Source organism: Pungitius pungitius, chromosome 19 (genome assembly GCF_949316345.1).
Source record: "Pungitius pungitius chromosome 19, fPunPun2.1, whole genome shotgun sequence".
Classification (NCBI taxonomy): domain Eukaryota; kingdom Metazoa; phylum Chordata; class Actinopteri; order Perciformes; family Gasterosteidae; genus Pungitius; species Pungitius pungitius.
Genome location: NC_084918.1, coordinates 14,223,674 through 14,245,463, shown reverse-complemented (window position 1 = coordinate 14,245,463; position 21,790 = coordinate 14,223,674). Strand labels below are relative to the sequence as shown.

The 21,790-nt window shown below is 48.2% G+C and overlaps 1 long non-coding RNA gene across 1 annotated transcript in view; it reads right to left on the bottom strand.

Annotated features, from left to right (window-relative positions):
* Positions 1–3,298: 3,298 nt before the first annotated feature.
* LOC119198889 (uncharacterized) overlaps positions 3,299–21,790 on the bottom strand; it is a 185,061-nt gene continuing 166,569 nt past the window's right edge. The window contains exon 3 of the long non-coding RNA XR_005114580.2: positions 3,299–4,850. This is a non-coding gene — a long non-coding RNA (uncharacterized LOC119198889). The remainder of the gene's footprint in view (positions 4,851–21,790) is intronic.

The window sequence follows — 21,790 nt, the reverse complement described above, 5'->3', positions numbered from 1 at the left end:
ATCCTTGGTTTGAACCAAACGGAACCTTGGAGACGCCGTGAGGATTTCATTTGAAAAAAGCAGAAGGTCAGAGTTTTTATTTGGAGAAAAGAAAAATAGAAACAAGACCGAAGGCCAAGCATCTCTGGCGCGAAAGTCCGTCTATCATTGTAGCGTGACCTTCACACGTTGCTTTCAAGTGTTCCCCCACCAACTTGTCGGTCTGCGGGTTGACACTGATCGCTTTAATGAGCTTGTCCCATTACGCAACCGCCCTGCTGGGACCGCTCATGAAAATAAAGAAGCCGGTTAGGACACAGCTTGTGGTTGTGTTAAATTTATCAGGAGCGACTTTGACTGACACCTCTTTCCAGGGTTGGGAGGATATCTTGTTGCATGGAGAGCTACCCCCCCCACGCACGCTTCGACTCCAATTTAGCTTTTGTTTTCTCCAAGCGCCGTTCTCCAAAGCTATGCCGCCATTTTGAAACCGCAGTCAGTAAACCAGCTTCACTTTCTCCTCACGTCTCCCCTTGGCCTTCTTCTTTCCCCGACACCGTGCCTGCGAACACGACGCAAACTCTTCGGGCCTCCTCCCGGGCCTCGTCTGACACGCAGCGTTGCGGTCGGATTTCCTGCTCCAGACTCGCCCCTCGCCGTCGCATTAGGCGGGACACCGACCGGTCTGGCTGAAGTGCTCCGTCTCCTCCTCCGACTGAGCGGTAATTGCTCCACAAATCACGGTGACTGCCGCAGGAGGACCAGGAGGAGGAGGAGGAGGAGGAGGAGAGACGGCGGACCTCGCCGCCACTCACCCGTATGGGAGTGGGTTGCCATGGCCACAGATGCTCTTCAACATGCTGGGAATGAGATCAGTCTCAAACGATGCTAATCATGAGCCGACATGCACAACGTTTGTCTTGATGCAGCCACACGAGTCCGCGCGCGCTGCTTCCCCTCTCCGAGCCGTGTCCTAACCCCTCCACTGACAACAAATGCACTTTTGAGGGGGGAAAACAAGTGTTTCTTTGATTTGCGTTTACAGTCCAGACAGGCTCTTTATTTGTTTACCGTGCAACTTCTGCCCTGTGTAGCTCAACTGTCTGGTTACACAAGGACCTGGACCCACTCTGTGTGCGCTGCAGTCTTTAAAAATAGCTGTTGATTGTTGCACTAGAATAGCAGCGTTCCCGCGGAGCCTCAGTGGGTGGAAGGATGCTATTCTCCACATTCCCTGGGCCTCGTTATTGACGGCCTGCGCCTCAGCATCGCCCACTGGCAGGAGGAAACTTCTTTTTAGGCAATTTGATTAGATAAAAGCTGCCTGAATCGACTATTTTGAAGCCCTCAAAATGAAGTGCTAATAAGCAGAACAACACGGGGTCACGGTGCAAATGCTTGGTAAGGAGAACGCTTCAGGGGACATTTGCTGCGAGGGCGCAATCGAAAGAGACGACTTCCTGCCTTTCCCATTCATGGCATTTTGACAGGCCGACATCAATTTACTGTGGGTGGTTTAAACTCTCCGCGGTTCTCTGTCTTCATCTCTCGCCCCTCGTGGGTGTTGGACATTTCTACATCAATCGCAGTGCCGTTACACCATTTGAACCTTCATCCCACACCTGGTAAAGACTGTCAGATCTTCTCCGGGTTTTCGAACCCGGACGCAGACTACACAACGTCGGTGGCGACAAAGGTGAGTCTTTATTGAACACACAATTACTAAGGGGAAGGTATTCCCTACGGGCAGGCAGGTGGGTACTGGCGAAGCGATGTGGTGGAGGGTTCCGGTCAGGCTGACACGCAAGCGCAACATACGAGTGGTGGCTAACGATGCGGGAAGGTCTGGATGCCAGGTCTCGGCTTCAGTCGTGTTGTAGATCAGGACCAGATGTGTTGATTGCAGATTTGGAACAGGAGATCCCGGACCTCCTTTTGCCTTTTGGAATAATAAAATATACAGTATTCACACATTAATCATTTTTGGGGCAGCATTAGTGCGGCGACTGCTGTGATTTGTACACTACATTTTTTTATAAGCATGCCGCTCGACATAAAACTTTAGCCTTGGTATAAAAGGAATGAATAACCCAACATGAATCTCACAGACAACCGGACAATGTTCCTACTATCAGCAGACGTTGTCTTTTTAACCGTATGGACGAGACGACTGCTTCGCCTAATTTTATGTGCTGATCCATCTTCATCAAGCGCGACATCGAGAGCCACGCTGGCGTCCTCCACGACTGAACCGCTGCCAATAAAACCCATGGGAGTGTGGAGAGAGAGAGAGAGGGAGAGGGAGAGAGAGACCCCCACCCTGCAGCAGCAGAGGGGAAGGAGGAGGTTTAAAAATGTCTTCAAGGCGCACTTCATGATGCCTCTCAAGGACACAGGCAGAAATCCCTCAGAGGCAGAGCATTTGTTTGAAGAAACAACTTTCTTGAACACGATTCTCTTTACTACCCTCGTCACATAAGTGCAGCTCAGAAAGTGGCAGCGAGCCACGCAAAGTCGAACACGGAGCTGGGGAACAAGTGCTGATGCATATAAGTAAAGAGAAAGAGGAAAAAAAAAACATCACCCTTTGATATATGGTGTTGTGTTGAATGTGTTCAACTCTGAGGATGTTTAATGGTCCGAAGCTCAAGGCAACTTCATTCTGATCCGTAGGGATTTTCAAATGCAGATAAAGTCTTTGAACTTTCTACTTTAACACCAAAGCCTTTTTCTTGGTGCATCTTAACATTTGTATAATATTAAAACATTTACTAGCGAACGGCAGATTCCATAATAAACAAACACCATCTTATGAGTTATGTAATAAACCTTCAAAACGTACTTCGGTACGTGTGGATTTCATTCCGTTAGTACACTAAGGGTGTCTTAATTTACATTCCTGTTTCTTGTCTTTGAGTAGCATACGTAGACTGATAAGTAAAATGATATAAATAATCATTCCCTTTGTGCATAAAGCAAAGGAAACCTTGTGCTTTCTCGTAGAACATTTATATGGGTATAGACCCAATAATGTAAGTAGTTATAGTAATGTTAATAACCCCAAACAACGTGTTTCTTTTCTCTCTGTGCAGAGCACCCTTAGCTTTTCCATCTCACGTGCTTCAGCATACGGAGAAACATGTTACACTATTAAAAAACCCACAAACCCAACTTCATGTTTGAGAGGATACACTCGTTCAGAGGACACAGCACCTACATGTTGCTGAAGTGGATATTACGTCATTTTACTCTGAGAACTATGAATGATTTAGCATTTATTACAAGAAGATGCTTTATAATATATTTTATTGCATCCAGTGAGTTGAACTTGTCATTTTCCCCATTTGACAAACGTAACAGACGACAAAGCACAGCTGTGGACGGCACAGTCACATTAGTCTCACAATTTAAAATGCTTTTTTTCTCCTAGGGTCCTCTTCCTCTTCCTCTTGACTCTCACGCCTTCCCTTTCACACTTGTCTCGCCTGTCCACCGTCCGGTACCACACGTCCTCGCTGTCCCTCGTGCTAAATGGCGACTCTGCTATTGGACATTCCCTCTGCAAATTGAGTCTTGTCTTGTCTTCCAGTGTCTGTTCCTGGTATCTCAGCCCATCACCGTGGTTACTAATGCGTACAAACCCACTCTACAAGGTGATTAGTAGGATCGGCACGCTGTGAACTCGAGTGATGATTCATCAGTATGTGATTACCAGAAGATTGCAGTGCACTCATAATATGAGTCACCTTTAACTTCAGTGATTCCTGCTCAAATACCATCGCTCATTCATATTGGCGAGAGAGTCTAATTAGCTTTTTAGATCACAATTGCCCAGGAGGAACACATTACAAATGTTCCTATATGCAAATACAAATCACGAGGACACAAAGTTATACTCGGTAATATATTTTCTCTGAACATTTGTAATGTAGATGTAAACAGTAGATTATCATCATTTTATTTTGTGTGGACTAGACAACTGTATACATCAGTTCTGCACTCACCTGGAGGCCATAGCTGCAGCATAATGCTGTTTATCTCACATCACAGGAAGTGCAATTTGGAGTTCAAAATTCAAGGTCGACATCTGAGCCACGTTTACAACCAGGGAACTTTGAAATATCGGACTTTTTTAGAGATCAAATGTAAATTGTGTTTGAATTGCAAAATTGAAATACATTTTCCATGCTTATCCTGAAAAGACTAAACAGAAATGGATGCCTCAGCAGGGACAACGTTTGTCTGCTCTTTAGGGGGTCTCTAACTGGCCTATAGGACGATGTTGGCGGCTCTGCTGTGTATGGAACAGTCACTGACTATAGTCTGAATAAGGTATGGTATTATTGTCAGCTCCCTTTATTAAAATATGCCTTCTGATGTACATGCTGAGATGGAAAGTGCTAAGACGAGAGGCACTTTTCTTAACTTCCTTGATTGCCTTTGATATGTTTGATTATAGCGACAGAGACTTGGTCGAGGTGAATGCAAAGCTGAATTAAACAGGTCAATGGGTAAAATAAACCTTTACACGTTGTACATCAGGATTAAAAACCATTATTTTATCTTAATCATTTCACAATTGTAATGGATTAAAGAGAAAACGTCTATTTAGAAAAATGAAAATGGCCTAGATTCATTTTATTTTAACATTTTAAAAGGGTTTGGATTGAGATGAACATATGAATGCATTTTTGTGTCAGAGAGGCTGCGATCAGGAACACGTTGGGGATCTGATGGCACCGAAAAGTCTCGAGGTATCAAGGCTGACGCTTTGTTCAAAACCCGACAGTCCGTTCCATCAAAGTTCAGTTGAGGGCAGCTTCTTCTCTGCCCCACCGCCTCGTTGACGTCGTCTGCCCTTTCGGCTCCGTCTGGGAAAAAAAAATGAACTTCCTGTGAATGGACGCTCGTGTTTCTCGCAGTGCACATGCAGAGCGAGGGTTTTAATGATTCGTCACCCCTGCGTCGTTGGAATCGACTTCTCTCTCCTCCTCCTCCACAGATACGGTTTCTGTGTTTGTCTCCCTGAGGCTGACCGTGGATGGCCAGGTGTTATTCTCATCCCACTCTTGCTTGGAAGTCCCCCCAAAAAACTCCCCGTCTTTTTTGAGCGTCACTTTAACAACCGGCCCCCATCAGACGCACTCAACTTCTATTAAGGGACCAATCTGCCATTTCTGAAGAAGTGACTCCAGCATGAGGGCTGAGGAGGAAAGGCCCCCCGAAGTGAAGGGAGGGGAAACGGACACTTTAGTGATTCACGTCTGCTGTCACCCCGGCCTTCTGCGCCAATGTATAATTAACACATCAAAGACGTCAATAACAACACTTTGAGTCCGCGGATCAGCTGGGGACTAAATGAAGAGGAGGAAAGGAGATGCAAGCATGTTCCTGTGACAAAAGGTTGAACTTCAGGGCTGATTTGATTGTTGCATGAATCTGACTCAGGAATCAATCACCCTGATCCCAGTAAGGCCACCTCACACCAGAGGGGTGTTGTATTCGTAGATGTAAAAGCACGGCTGGCTGTGGCTGGTAATCCTGCTTTAATTAAGTCACGATATCATTTGCAACTCAAATGGCAACAACTGTAGTTGTAAGAGACAGTAAGAGGAGTGTTTGCAGCCGTGGTAACAAAAGCAAGAAGTAGGGGAAACAGTATTGATGTAATAGTAATAATTGTAATTAGAATGATGATTGTTATTGCTGTAGAAGTGGCAAGACGGATGCTGAAAAGTGGACGCTGCACTGTATCCCTAGATTAATTGTATAAGAAAGTGGTTAAGTTGTAGAAATAGTTCAAATATAGGAAAAGTAGAAACCGGTTTGATTACTTTGGAAGTCCCTGAAAATGTTTGAAACGTATGCAATGTGTTGCAAAGCCGAGGCTTGTCTGGTTCAAGAAGTGAATAATACCAAGAATGTATGAGAGATGTAATGTATTTGCAGGATTATTCAGAGTCTGAATTGGTAGATATGGGTTTTATGAATAGTTGGGAAAACGGATGAAGGATGCAACATGTAGAGTAAGCATGGAAAGACGTTCAAATGAAATTTTTAGAGCAGACGTTTCCTTTTCATTTCCTTAGTCGGAATATAGATTTAACTTCCTCTGATGTCAATGCCGCCACAAGATAGACTGTGTGGACTTTAATCTAGAAAAAACGAGGACCATTCCTTGTTTCCTGTTTCCACACAGTAAGAATTTGTGACAAAGTTTGTTGGAAATTAAATTTTCTGCTGAAAATGTGTTGCCTTGAAGTACAAAACCTTATTTTAGCACTTTCTTCTGTTAATGAGATGTCAGCATATAGGGGAGCTTCATTGGATTTGTGTATGCAGCCTTTGGAAAAAAAGCTCATGCCACTGTTGTTTGCACTGTTTTTTGCACACTTTACATGAATAAAGCTAGAGAGGAACGCATCATAGAAATGGTAAATCTCTCTCAATTCTATACAACCTTGAGGAAAGGGGCCTAATTTAACAGAAGCAGTTTGCGAGCAGCGCCTTTTCACAAATTGTGTTACTTTTCACAATAATCATCACTCACTAATTGACAGCTTCCCGCAACGATGTCATTTATTTTGTTAGCGGAAATGATCTAATATTGCACATTACAGTTTATATGTGGCAGGAGTTTGGAGAAGAAAACCCTCCTGGAAACGTGTAACCCCTGGAATGCTGGACAGAAGTGTCCAGCATTCACCAGGATCACTTTAAAAGAGCGTTTCCTTCCATTTTGAGTAAAGTACAAGCGAGAAGAAGAGATGAATGACCCTCATGTTTCCATGTACCCAAACTGAAGAGGAGATGGGAAAAGATAGCTTAGCGTAGCGGGAGGACTGGACGCTGTGGATAATTAGCCGTTTCGCAGGAAGAAACCAAATGGGGAGAAAACATATCAAGCTACATAAAAGCCATAATGCAAATTGCTTCTTCATATGAGTTATGAGAATATTCTAACTCACAAGTGCCTCCCAGCTGTAAATGATTAAAAATCTGCAATTTAATAAGATGAAGTTCAACAGAAATTGATCCGCTTTAAATGAAAGGAGATTTTCGCTAACTGCATACATCTCTAAGCTTCAAATTTTTTGAAGGTTGAAGAAATTGAAGTTTTTCTGCTGAGGTACCCCCCCGAACTGCTCAGAACTTTAGGAACAACTTAAGAAACAATTTATTTTATTTTGACTCCATCTGTCCCCATCTGAGCCACAGCTATGCCTTTTCCTACCGTAGCCCTTCGGTGGGCCCGTGCAGCGGCGGCCCCTCTTCCACCCTGGGACCCCCTCCGGCGTCAAAGTCCGGCCCCCCGCCAAGCCTCAGGGCCGCGCCGAATCAACCATTCCTTTCTGTTTAACCTTTTGCATAAATGTGAAACAGAGGAGCTGGAATTGATGCTGGCAGGAGTTTTGTGCCTGTGTAGAACGCACTTCTACTTGTGTGTGTGTGTATGTGTGTGTGTATGTGTGTGTATGTGTGTTTGTGTGCGCGTGTTGTAACTATATCACCGTGTAGGGCTCTACTCCCCCATCCCTCACTCTCTAATGCAATGAGTTCCCGGGGCCATCAGTCTGCGGCCAGAGAGACTGCAATGCTGCATCAGGCTTATCGTTATTCTCTCTGCTTGCTGGCCCTGCTCAGCTTGCTAACAATGTGTGTGTGTGCTTGTTTGTCCGAATTAAAGAGCACTCATAAATTCTCCCTCTGAGGTAGCAATCGCATTGTTGATTTATGCATGCTATCAATTCACGTGCCGATAGCCCCGGCGTGGGTGAAAGCAGGAGAGAAGAACACAATGGCGAGTCTTTTCCTGTTTTTTTCCTTCACAAAATAATGTCACGCACCTCCAATAAAAAAAGTCCCTCCTCCATCGCCGACAAACCAAGTCGTGCTGCGGAGGCAGACTGTGATCTGTCCGTTCTCGCGTCGGTACCTGCACTATTTTCAGATTGGCGGCAAATAAAATAAAACCTGTTTCCCCACCCCCCCCTCCCAAAAGATCTGAGCAGCCTTTTTTTTCGAGAGCTTGTTTCAGAGTTTGCAAAAAAAAAAAAAAAAGACCAACAGGGCGGCCTCGACCAGACCGAAGTTCAGGACGTCAAACAAAGACCACCGTAGAAGAAGAAGACAGAAGGGTCGGTGGATCCTGAACTGGACTCGGCTGTGATCCCCCTCGGTACCGCCACCCTCTGCAGGCCCATCAATGAACACCAATCATCGCAGAATGCTTGGGCGATCCGAACGAGGGACGACACGAGTCTGACGGGCAAAACGAGTCCTGGATGTCAAATGATGAATCCCGACATCGGGCAGGAACTGTATCAGAAAATTTTAAAAAAGCATCATTTTGAGCGCTTCGTGGGCGTGCACATGCACACGTGCAACACTGTGTCTGTCGCCATGTGGGCACATTTGGTGTGGGCACGCTAACTGGCACGATGGACGTTTTGGAAGATGTCCCGTTGTCAAGCCGACAGCCAGCGCGTCGGGCAAATCTGACAGGAATTCAATTACGAGACACGTCCACCCGTCTCCGCGTCGCCAACGGACGTCAGTCTTCCTCCGGAGCGGCAGAAGCACAGAAGGTTAATTGAAAACAGTTTTTAAACGGGAAAGGGGCTGCAGGTTAGTCCCTTTGAGGTAATACTTAAACTCTTTTAGACTCCTGCGCCTCCCCAGGCTGGAGCGTGTGTTGAGAAGGGGCGAAAAGGGGGCGAAAGCAGAAGAAACCCCGTGGGTGTTGCGCTTTGTTTGTGTTCGCCCGACCACGCTCACGTGACGCGTTAATCGGACGCTTCGACACGTGGGGAACAACAAAACAACGTCGAGCTTATCCCATCTGCCGATCTGCAGGCCGGATCAGGGGCTTTAATCCTTCGCGTGTGATGGAGAGTGAGCCCGACACACCACGGGGAAAACGTTGCGATTGCGGGTTCACCAGAGTGTCAGCAATCAAGCTGATGACACCATCAAAGTCCCCAAAATAATCAATTGTTGACCCCGTGGAAGGGAATCAGAGTGTTTGTTTCCCCACCACGTCGTAACGTAATAATGTGAAGGCTCAATGGGTGGTGTTTTGGTCTCTGGTAGAACATCGTGGAGGTGAGCTTGGGTCACACGTTTGATTGCATTTGCCCCGATGACACGGATTGCAGATGCTCCCTGTTCAGGGATCAGCCGTCAGCCCCCAAAGTGTCACTCTTAATCTTCCCCGCCGGTTTTAATGAGACTTAAATCCTACTCTCTTTAAAACATCGTCAACAGCAGCTTTGCATTGGAAGGAACCAGGGATTAAAGTCTATGGAAACCTTTGCCTGACTTCGGACACGAGAGAGATAATCCATCCGGGTGCTTTATTTCTCTTATTTGGAGAATTGATTTGTGATAGCAGCAATCCGCTAAAGCTCTGCCTCGCTGTGTGCTACTGAGAGACTGGGCTTGGATACAGTAGATCTTTTTTTATCAACACATTCACAACCGTTTCCTCACGAAGGCAAGAACAACAACTAATGTGTCTAATGTGGTATGGTGAGCTGAAAACCATATAGTCAATTACGAATATCTTCAATCAAAGTCCACGTGAGTCCTTGTAGGGAGGAGGTTGTCAAACACTTCACTCTCACTCAGGAGACCAGTGTTTGTGTCCAGCGTGCTGCCTTAAGTGGCGCATTTATTTTAAACTAAAGCTTTCTATTGAACTTTAAAAATGTATTTTGGACATTTTAGCCCCATTTAGCTCCACTCTCTTTGAGATGTGGAGACTAACTTGCATAAAGGCACATTTTGTAATTTTGCCAGCTGGGTTCTGGCTACAACTTTACAAAGTCAGAGTCAAATATTCCCAAACACTAAATTTTACACTTAATACAAGAAAGACCAACGGATCTTCCCACTCTGACACGGAGCATTGCCATTGGAGATGAATGATTACTGTGCACTCCTCAAGCCAATAGGAATATAATTCCCGGAGGTGCTGCTAAACAATTCATCCCTCACATGTTGAGCTGCACACATTGTCTCATTATCACTCTATATGTGTCACATCTGTCACCATACACACAGACTTTAAGCTTCCACACAGCCTTCAGCGGAGTCCTTTTGTGTTGTTGACATGCTTCCGTCATTGAAGTGCAGCCGCTCGGCGGATCGCTTGACTCGTGTTACATCATTCAATAGTCAAATCTGATTGGTTCTCCCTTTCCAGTAACTCTACACATGGCTGCCGAGATGTGACTATTAGTGGACGTGTCTGGAGGGAAAGCCGTGCGCAGCGTGGACACCGTGTCAACAACAGCTTGTAAAAGGAGTAAAGGTGAATTTAATTATAACAGCACTTCAGGGTAGCAGCTGACGGCTCCTCCACCTTATCCGAGCCTAATGAGGGGTTTCATTTACAAGGGATCATTTGATTAAACCCCCCTCGCTCTGGCACGGCTCGGCTCGGCGCACAGACAAGAGCAGAAGCTCGGGTTTGTTTAGATGTTGCTTATAAAAATTCACACCATATCAGAGAGATTCATTGCCCTGAATCTGCAGCTGATGTTTAGGACTCTCTGAGCCTTGAATTGCCTCAACCGGCCAGAACCTGTTCAAGGTTAGCTACGCGGTCATTTGGATAATATATGTGTAATGTGTGTGTAAGGTGAATACGGCTTGAGTGTCAGGAGATCGGTGCTGGCGCAGGCGGAAGGAGGCAGGACTCAAACGCAGGAGTTCCAGACGTGCTCTTTATTCCAAAAACAAGAATCACCAAACCGAAGAACGCGCACCAACGACAACTGGCGATAGACAATGACGCGACAAGGGACAACTGGCACACAGGGCCTAAATACACAAGGGAGGTGATTGGACACAGGTGGAAACAATCAGGCAATCACATGACAAGGCAGGAAGTGAAGTTACCCAGGGACACAGGAGACATGAAAACTACAAAATAAGACAGGAAGCAGACCCAAACCGTGACATTGAGCAAGCAACTTGAGAACAAATCAACCCAGTAAACTAGCTTTGTGTGACTATGACGCAGAACTTCAACACGTCGTCATGAAAGCGGGGTTTGCCATTCGTAGCGTTTAGGAAACAAACAGCACGAGCCACTCATCCTAGTCCAGATCTGCAATGATTTTTGGAGGGTGAGCCACAGTTGTGAGCTGATGACACCCTAAAATTAGCCCATTAGCTCACTCCGGATATGCGGAAGTGATTGAAATGATGAGCTTATGCTAATGTCAGTGAAGGGGCGTGTCTGAAGGGTTTTATCAAGCCGAGTGACAGGAGACCGAATGAGTCGTGCTTTTGTCTTTTGGATGAGATGTTTAAATGCAAACGTCTCGACTTCTTCTTCAGCCGCTGCATTTCGGGCAAATTCAGCCAGTTGAAGGTGAGGTGAATAAAAAAAGACTTGCCGTCGCCTGCTTACTTCATGGCGCTCGGCGAGGCTGGACACATGACACTAGACACACAAACCCTTTGAATCCTGCTGGAATGTTCTGTTCAGCCGTTGCACATATTCTGACATGGCAATTTGTAAGTAAACCAAAACGTAGGGATGTGGTTTCGAACGACGTGATCTTAGGTCTGGTTTTATCTTTTTCCCGTGGAGCACATGGAGGCTCCACACAGCAGATGCTGGCTGTCATCACTCGGCGCGTTACTGCGGAGGGGGGGGGGGAACCCAACCGGTGGACTGGCGTTAACTTGTCAGTCTCCTCACATTTCTGCGTCCGGCTGCTGTGAGCTGATAACGAATGATATAATAACCGTAATACATCATCCACATAGAAGATCTCCTTCCACAACACTTCGCAGCTCCCCTTCATGGTTTTTTTTTTTTTTAGAAGTGCGGGGGCCCCAGTTCGGGCATTAAACAGAATCCCGAGGAGAAAAACCACAGAGATGTGCTGCTGCAGATAAACAGAACAGACAGACCATCGGAAAGCAAAGCAGCTTTGAGTGGCCGGGGGGGGGGGGGTTCATTCTTTCACAAAAAGAAAAGAGCGAGAAAGAAAGAAAATGCTTTTCCCCCATTCGGTGTGAAGTGGTGCTTGTTGTGAGCCGTTGGACATCCACTTAACTGCAGTGAGTCATAAAATGAAGCGTCACAGGATAAAACGTCTGCAATCCCAAATAACGCCACGTAAAGGGATGAGCAATGCAGATAAGTGAGCTAATAAGTAAAAAGCCAGTCGTGTTGTTGCTCTGCAGGAAGTTCAATGACTCTGCCTGTCAGTCTCCTCGATTCATTATTAAAATATGGTTATTTTTAACCTCGGCCCCGGAGTTGTTTATGCGCACTCCAAACACACATTATCCTCCGCAGATAAGCATGGATTATTGCCAGCTAATCTAATCAATAGTAATTAGAGCAGAATGAATGATTCCCGAACGCTGATCATCACCCATCGTTCCCAGCGTGCGGCTTTATGTCTCTTTTTAAAACCAAGCGAGTCGTTTCATCTTCAGAGTGAATCGTTGAGCTCTGAGGCGACTTCACAGAGTCTTCTCAAATTGAAGATCCTGCGGTCCAAAATTGACTCGTCTCCTCCGCTGAATGCCTTCTTGAAACTAAATGTCCAGCTGAGCTGACCTTTTCCCTGCCGGTGAGTCACGGGCCTCTCGGGCGAGCTCCTGTCGCGGGTGAGTCAGCGGACAATCACCGCCGATCGCTCCAAATACCGCGTCCTGTCACAACAACAGACGCTCCGCGAGGGTTCTGGGGAAGATGGGAAAATGGAAGGTTTCTTTCTTGGTCTCGGGCCGGCAGACCTCGTCGCCGTGTTTTGGGTTGTGAGTCTACCTTGAAGCACCTGTCTGTCCTTCGTCTGTCCTTCACATGACAATCTGCCAGTTCTACTTCACACTCGCCTGCATGGTCCTCTCCAGCGGGAACCGGAGAAGCAAAGTGAGGTCCAACACCCCCCTTCCCCACCGGCACCGGCGCTCTGACCACACAAGTCCTGGAACTCAACGTTCATACATTTAAGCAGCAGCATCCGGCTGCATTGATGTCACCAATGCTCGACACTGTCACTGTTCAAATGTGGATGTGGAAGGCAATGCTCCATTACACCACTGCACTTTTACTGAAGATGTGTGTAAAATGTGAGGTATATTTAATCTGCCATTATATTAGTCATTAGAGGGCAATGGCCTCTTTCTCACTTCCTACCCCCTCTGATTCCTGCTGACTTGCTCGGACCAACGATAGAACTATTACCCTTTGAGTGATTTTTTTTTCTTAGGTCAAGAAAAAAAGTTGTTGGTGACATTTTGGTGGCCTATTTACGCCTTACGGGTTTTTACGTGGCTCCAACCCTCTGGTGTTCTGGAAGGTGCGGGTGATTGGACACAGGTGGAAACAATCCCAGGGGTTGGCCGGGCAGGATGTGAAGCTAAACCAGGAACACAAGAGGCAGGAAACTACAAAATAAAACAAACCCACACCGTGACCGATTCTCTCACTGTGCTGACATGGTTGTATTCATTAATACAAGTTCATGTGATCTATTTAATGCTCTATCTAGCTGTAGCTCACTGTGGTGGAATCGATATTGCTGTGAGGGGGTTTACGTAGTTAGGGCTCATTTGCATGTGTGCGCGTTGTCTACATGTGAGTTTGTGTGTGCACTGTGTAATATGTAGGATCAATGCACAGCGTGCTGGTGTCCCCTCCAGGGTTTTTGGTTGTTGGGTCGAGGTTGATTCGAAGTCAAACTCATTGTGGCTTTGATATGAAAGACAGAAAGATAACTCCACTTCCTAAATGTACACGTGGCTCACAGAAGGAGACAGTGTGTTTTCTCGGAGTAAAGAATTGCGTTGTTGAGTTTCTGAACAACTATCTTGTGAATTAAACGCTTTTGTAAAATCAGAAATAAAAAAAAAAGTCGTATGGATCGCCTGAGGGAAATGAAGCCCCTTTGCCGGCTTCTTTGAACTTTTATCTGCCAGAATCTCCCGATTGAGCGTTTTTCCGTCTTGGCTCGTCCTCGTTGTCACTTGCGCTTCTCAGGCGACGTTTGTCACAGCTCTCGCTGGAACATAGCAGCTCTCCCCCTGCAGTTTTCTGCTATTCTTACTTGCCACTGATTTCACCCCTGTGTACACGCTGACGTCAGAGTTGTTTCTCTGAGTCCTTCAGGGACACGTAATGCCATACGCGAGACAATTAGTTGTCAATGTTTACCTTAGTTTGAAATATTCTGCACATTATCTTCTTCTGTCCATTCGTTTGTTCATTTCTCAAATGTGTATTTATCTCTCAAAAACTGGCAAAATGTTCTTTAATTTTATTCACACATAGCGTAGACAATGTGGAAACCTTCAGAAATTAATAAAAAATGTCAGGAAATGTTGTGAGTTCATCCCAACAACAACATGCCGATCATCGGGTAGAAAAACAAAGGCCTTGTAGAGGGGGCGTGACTCACTTGACATTTAACGTTTCTCATCCTCGGATGTGACTGCGGCTGCTCTCCCGGCTGTGATATCACGTCCGCGTGAGTAGCCGCTCTATGGATTAAATGCCGCGCTCCGAGAGGTGCTGGAGCGATGTCACCCAGTGACTTTCCGCCACATGATCGTAACCCGAGAGCCTGAAGCTGCATCCCAGCAGCGTTGCATCACAGGCCGTGTGGTCACTGTGAGGTTGAAGAGCTTCAGCGCTTTGTGACCCTTTTATTGACCGGAACAAAGACGGATGATTTTAAGAGAAATGTGCAGAAATACTCACACGAGACAGTGAGACATCGGGACCTCTGCGTTGAGCTGGACCGAAATTTGGAGCCGAGTGCACACAAAAAAAAACACAGTCAACCAAGCTGAGCCGAGGTGCACATTAGCATCTGCATTGTTTTGGATGTCTGACTCCAGTGGAACGCCTCACATATACATACACACCAATGTACTTGGTCTGAAGCCGCGTGTGCGCATGTTCACTGCGCCCTCCCTGAGGATTTGGACCGCGTGGACTTCTTTTCACAGCCATACATATTTCATATAGGAGCATATGGTTGTCATCGGAGGAGGTCAGTGCTGGGGGCTGTGTCCTATGGGCTATACATGCCCTCCCCTCCTTGGGCGAGGTGAAAGAGGGAGGGGGGGAGACCTTAAAAAGGGAACTCCCCTATTTACATGCTGTGCAAGCCACTTCAGTACTATGGCCAGTCTCCCAGATATGCAAAGGTTTGATGGAATAACCCTTTAATTGAAAAAAAAAAAAAGAAGTAACCATGACCGAGCAAGCGGGTGGTTTGGAAATCACTTTTGAAGTCGTGTCGTCTCTCAAAACATTCTGAACAGAAATGTACGAGTGCGGTAACGCCGCTTTGGTTTCAACACCAAATCCAGCAGAAACAGGACAACCCTGGCCTTTTAGTTGAAACTTTTAAATGCATCTTCCTGTTTTCCTGTCAGACGCCCTCCTGCAGTCAAGCCCGGGGGTCGCCTTCGGAATAACAATAGCAAACGCCGGCACGCTGTAAGACAAAAAGTCCGAGGGAAGAGGACATTACGGACGGATTTAAACCCCAGTCCTTCTTGCAAATCATTTCTCCTATGCTATCCACTCGAAGACAACGTTTTAAAGCCACGTAAGCTCTCTGTTTTGTTTTTTTTTCAGACTGATGGAGTACCAAAAGAATTTGATCTGCTATTATTGAATGCACGTTCTCTCTCGCTCTCTCTTTATTTGAGTGGTTTGTTTTCCTGCCTTCTCAGGGCCAGTTGTTGCAGCATCGCCCAGGTTGGTTGACGTGGCTGATCTTCCTAATGCGCCCTCCCCTGCAGAGGTCATAAATTAGTCTGAAACAGGGAGCGTGCCGCCTCTGCCAACCTCATCCGCAAAGTGAGGGAAGCGAAGCAGAAAGACGGCCCGGCTTGCAGCGTCAGGTTCTCCTCAATACAGAAAGCTGGGCTGTCTGCAGCTCAGAGATGAGAAATGACATTGTGTCATGTCGGAGTCCTGGTTTTGCTCCACAGCTCGGACTGCATCCAGATAATACTGACTGATTGGCCTTTACAAACTGGGCAGTAATTAGAATTTCTTTGAGTAATGAAATTTTACTGGATTCCTATTATTATGGAGGGAGAAAGATAAGGGCCTCTTCTTGTCTGAGTGGATTTTCTCTGCTTTGCGCCGCTTAAAGCGTGAGTGACTCTTTAAAAGTGGAGAACGAAAAAACATGAAGCAGAGGCTGCTTTTTCTAATTTGCGATTGTAATTTCATTTCCCTAACCTTTTTGGACCATTATGGAAAAAAAAAAAAAAACTAGGCATTCAAAGAGAAAATACTAATTTCATTTCATCGCAAAAAGCAACTCTTTTATCCGCGTCGTTTTACTGTGTAGCGAATAAGTCTCTCGTTTGGTTTGATTGGAAGTTAATTATTCACTTTTGGAGATAATCTCAGCCATTGTGGCTTTTTTTTTGTTGCACTTGTGGTGCAAGCTGTACACTCAAGTGATTCCTTTTCTTTCTGAACTAAATGGATTCTGCCTCTGCCCACTGCCAAGAAGCTCCCCGGTTATAAAACCAAACATCAATAATGTGAATTTTTAATTTAAACAAACATAGCAAACGAACATGTGTCCGTAGGTGTCCGGTCGGACCGCGGCTAGACTTCCGGAGACAGAACAGAGATGATTTTTGTTTCGTTCCGAGGAAGAAAGAGACGACCTTGGCTCGTTGGTCCTTGCACAAACGCAACTGATTAGCTTTCCTTTCATGTGGCCGAACAACAATCAATCTTGATGATGCTGGAAATTAAACATAATGTGTCTGCTGTGTTGGCTGCAGTGCCGCTGTAAATATGTTCCCCTTATTTGAATTTATTTGATGTTGTTGCAGAGCAAAAGTTGATAATACAGAGAGAACTATAAGGTCAGAGATATTTAGTATCTAGTATTTACAGCTAATGCTACTTTTACATGGTTAGTGATAGTTGTGCATGACCTGTGCAACATAACAAGTCAGGGTGAGGATTAACACAATCCGTTGGATTCAGCCATTGATCAGAGGAAATCATGCAGGTTTACAATTTCAGACTCCAGCTGGAGGGAAAGGAGGCGCCGGAGGACCAGGTCTGTCGGACCACGACCCGGTGAAATGAGATGTTTCACAAAGGCTCTGGTTCTCAGTAACATGGCCTCTTCTTTTGAGTTTTGTGGAAGACACGGGTACAGAGTTTCTCTTCCTGTCTCACTTGACAAGCAAACATTTACCGTGTTCAATCAGTGGGCCGGTTACAAGATCAGCGCAATCAGCGCCTTCCTCTGCTCCTGCTTCCTGGCTCATTAAGGTGATCAAGGTGCACATCAACAGGTGAGGCTGATCAACCTCAAAAAACTCACAAGACATTAACTCAATTTCCTGTCCTAATTATTCCCAGCACGGGATTATTTAGAATTTTAAAAATAAACTATAGTTACAAAATCTTAGCAGTTAGCAGTTTGCAAACCAATAATAAGAATTTAGAATTGGTACTAAGTAACAAGTACTTTTTTAGAGTGACAGTTGTCAGCGGGCGGGTGGGATGGGTTCGTCCGCCACGTTAATCAGGCTCATGGCGTCCTCTCGTTCACGGACGGCGCTCTGTGAGATCTTCCCTTTTGAAAAGCAGGTTTCAGCAGATCGCTGCCGCAGACACACACTCAAGATAATGAATAGCTGGAGGAGGCTGGCGTTCTGTACTGCGGCCCAGTGAAAGGCCACTCTGTCTGGATCCAGCAGGCAAAAAGGCAGGGAGGGTAAAAAAAAAAAAATGGAAATGGAAGTTCCTTCCCGGCAGCATCAGGACTGCGCAATCAGCACCGAATCCCTTTTGGATTTCAATGAACTCGGACGGTGGAGGTGCTCTCATGTCACGTCAGATTTGAAAAGGCCACCACAGAGGAAATCAGATGTATTTATTCCTTTCCTTTACCTCTTTGCGCAGTCTTCTTCCGGTGACTGTTGGTGACTCCCCCCCCCCCCCCCCCCCCCCCCCGGGAAGGTCAGCTGGATCTGCCCATTGCCAAAAACTGGAATAGGTAAAGGTTAACCCTCACGTTGTCCTCGGGTCTCTCTGACCCTCGGCAACATTCACACAAGAGAGGCCTGCGCTGTTCGGGTCAAAACGACCCGACGAGGTCTCGCGAGATGACGGCTAGCTACGCGTCACCATCAGAAGGGCCGGGACCGTCTCCAGCGGGGGTCATTCGGGTCAGAACGACCCGGCTCGTAGCGAGCCGTCATCTCGCGAGAACTCGCGAGAACTCATCGCTCGGGTCTAATCGGCACGCTCCGGCGAGCGCCTCGGCCCCCCAGACGACGGCGCCGGGTCACACTGACCCTCGCCTCGGCAACGTCATTCGGGTCGTTCTGACCCGGCTCGTAGCGAGCCGTCATCTCGCGAGAACTCGCGAGAACTCATCGCTCGGGTCTAATCGGCACGCTCCGGCGAGCGCCTCGGCCCCCCAGACGACGGCGCCGGGTCACACTGACCCTCGCCCCGGCAACGTCATTCGGGTCGTTCTGACCCGGCTCGTAGCGAGCCGTCATCTCGCGAGAACTCGCGAGAACTCATCGCTCGGGTCTAATCGGCACGCTCCGGCGAGCGCCTCGGCCCCCCAGACGACGGCGCCGGGTCACACTGACCCTCGCCTCGGCAACGTCATTCGGGTCGTTCTGACCCGGCTCGTAGCGAGCCGTCATCTCGCGAGAACTCGCGAGAACTCATCGCTCGGGTCTAATCGGCACGCTCCGGCGAGCGCCTCGGCCCCCCAGACGACGGCGCCGGGTCACACTGACCCTCGCCTCGGCAACGTCATTCGGGTCGTTCTGACCCGGCTCGTAGCGAGCCGTCATCTCGCGAGAACTCGCGAGAACTCATCGCTCGGGTCTAATCGGCACGCTCCGGCGAGCGCCTCGGCCCCCCAGACGACGGCGCCGGGTCACACTGACCCTCGCCTCGGCAACGTCATTCGGGTCGTTCTGACCCGGCTCGTAGCGAGCCGTCATCTCGCGAGAACTCGCGAGAACTCATCGCTCGGGTCTAATCGGCTCGCTCCGGCGAGCGCCTCGGCCCCCCAGACGACGGCGCCGGGTCACACTGACCCTCGCCTCGGCAACGTCATTCGGGTCGTTCTGACCCGGCTCGTAGCGAGCCGTCATCTCGCGAGAACTCGCGAGAACTCATCGCTCGGGTCTAATCGGCTCGCTCCGGCGAGCGCCTCGGCCCAGACGACGGCCGTCGGGTCACACTGACCCTCGAATCGTGTCCGTCATTCGGGTCGTTCTGACCCGGCTCGTAGCAAGCCGCCATCTCGCGAGAACTCATCGCGAGAACTCATCGCTCGGGTCTAATCGGCTCGCTCCGGCGAGCGCCTCGGCCCAGACGACGGCGTCGGGTCACACTGACCCTCGAATCGTGTCCGTCGTTCGGGTCAGAACGACCCGGCTCGTAGCGAGCCGTCATCTCGCGAGAACTCGCGAGAACTCATCGCTCGGGTCTAATCGGCTCGCTCCGGCGAGCGCCTCAGCCCAGACGACGGCGTCGGGTCACACTGACCCTCGCCTCGGCAACGTCATTCGGGTCAGAACGACCCGGCTCGTAGCGAGCCGTCATCTCGCGAGAACTCGCGAGAACTCATCGCTCGGGTCTAATCGGCTCGCTTCGCCACCGGGGGTGGGGGCTTCGGCGAGAGATGACGTTTTCCTACATGTCACGATTGCAATGGGTGAATGTGTTCCGAACCTCACACGCACACACACAGAGAGAGAGAGAGAGAGAGAGAGAGGAGAGAGAGAGAGAGAGAGAGAGAGAGAGAGAGAGAGAGGAGAGACGATAACATGCATCGCCGCCGAGTGCGAGAGAGGCTTCAGGTACGCGATCAACGTCCGCAAAAGATCCACACAAAGTATAATATCCAACCGCGGCAAGGCCTCTCGAGTTGACCTTTCGCTGTATGTCGCAATCAAAAGGGCCGAAGGGGTGCCGAACCACACACACACACACACACACACACACAGACAGAGCGAGAGAGAGGGATTCTTTTGGTTTTTCAAAACACTTTATTTTTCACATCCCAAGAAAACAATTCACAACATCAAATCAGCTCAACACAAAGCACATAATAAACACAACCCCAAATAAACAAAAGTACTAGTAGAGAGAGAGAGAGAGAGAGAGAGAGAGAGAGACAGACGATAACATGCATCGCCGCCGAGTGCGAGAGAGGCTTCAGGTACGCGATCAACGTCCGCAAAAGATCCACACAAAGTATAATATCCAACCGCGGCAAGGCCTCTCGAGTTGACCTTTCGCTGTATGTCGCAATCAAAAGGGCCGAAGGGGTGCCGAACCACACACACACACACACACACACACACACACACACACACACACACAGACAGAGCGAGAGAGAGGGATTCTTTTGGTTTTTCAAAAACACTTTATTTTTCAACATCCCAAGAAAACAATTCACAACATCAAATCAGCTCAACACAAAGCACATAATAAACACAACCCCAAATAAACAAAAGTACTAGTAGAGAGAGAGAGAGAGAGAGAGAGAGACCTCTGCGCTCCTTTGGCTCCTTTAGTGATGCGGTGCAGAAATCCCTCTACGTAGTCCACGGCGTGAAGGCCTCCGGGAGCCGCAGCTGCAGTCGGAGGACTCAGCGGAGGCCTCCTCCTCCTCCTCCGTGCGTGCATGCGTGCCTGCCTGCCTGCCTGCCTGCCGGAATCGCGATCCGCCGCTCCACTTGTCACTTTTTATTTTTGTGAGAGCCATTTATTTAGCCTGTGAGCTTTCTCCTCTCCCTTCTCTTCGTTCGCGAGGAGGGGCCTCGAGGAGCTGTTTTTCTTCCGCCCCGATCCTCCCCTTTCTACATTACATTACATGTCATTTAGCTGAGGCTTTTGTCCAAAGCGCCGACGTACGACGTAAGTGCATTTCCACATAGAGTGAGCGTACATTTTTCATCAAATAAGCAGTTTGAAAACACGTTACAGAAAAGTGCCATTACGAGTCCAATTCAAGTGCTACCATTTGTCAGTGCTACGGTGAGACGATAACATGCATCGCCGCCGAGTGCGAGAGAGGCTTCAGGTACGCGATCAACGTCCGCAAAAGATCCACACAAAGTATAATATCCAACCGCGGCAAGGCCTCTCGAGTTGACCTTTCGCTGTATGTCGCAATCAAAAGGGCCAATTCAAGTGCTACCATTTGTCAGTGCTACGGTCCGCTAGTGTTTTAGTCGAGGTCTAAAAAAGGTGCGTCTCGACTTTTCCCGCGGAAGACGTAGAGGCCCTCCGCAGTCCCGACGCCTCATGTCGCAGAGCTCGTTCCGCCATCTGGGAGCCAGGACGACTGCAAAGAGTCGCGATCTCGCCGAGTGCTTTTCTCTCAGAGCGAGGGAGGAACAAGCGGCTTGGCAGATGCAGATCGGAGTGTCGAACCCCGCCGCCGCCTACCTGTCCACCGAGGTCCCTCGCCTCCTGTACAGCACCCCCCCCCCCCCCCCCCCCCCCCACACACACACACACACCCTCTGCAGAGGTCGGTTGGAGGAAAAGGAAGAAGGGGGGGGGGGGGGGGGAAAGGCCGCCGCGGGAATATAAGTAGCGGCTCCGACCCACAGACGCCAGCCGGTGACGATGGCTTTCTATCTGAAGCTAGCGACCGCCTTGTGTCTCGCCGTCGCAGTCCCGCAGAGTGACCCGCGCGTGCCCTTTTCGGCGGTTTCCTACGCGGGGCGCGGCAGAGCGGTGCGCAGAGACCTCGGAGGAACTGTGTCCATCCGGTGCCGAGCTGTTGTCGGAGCG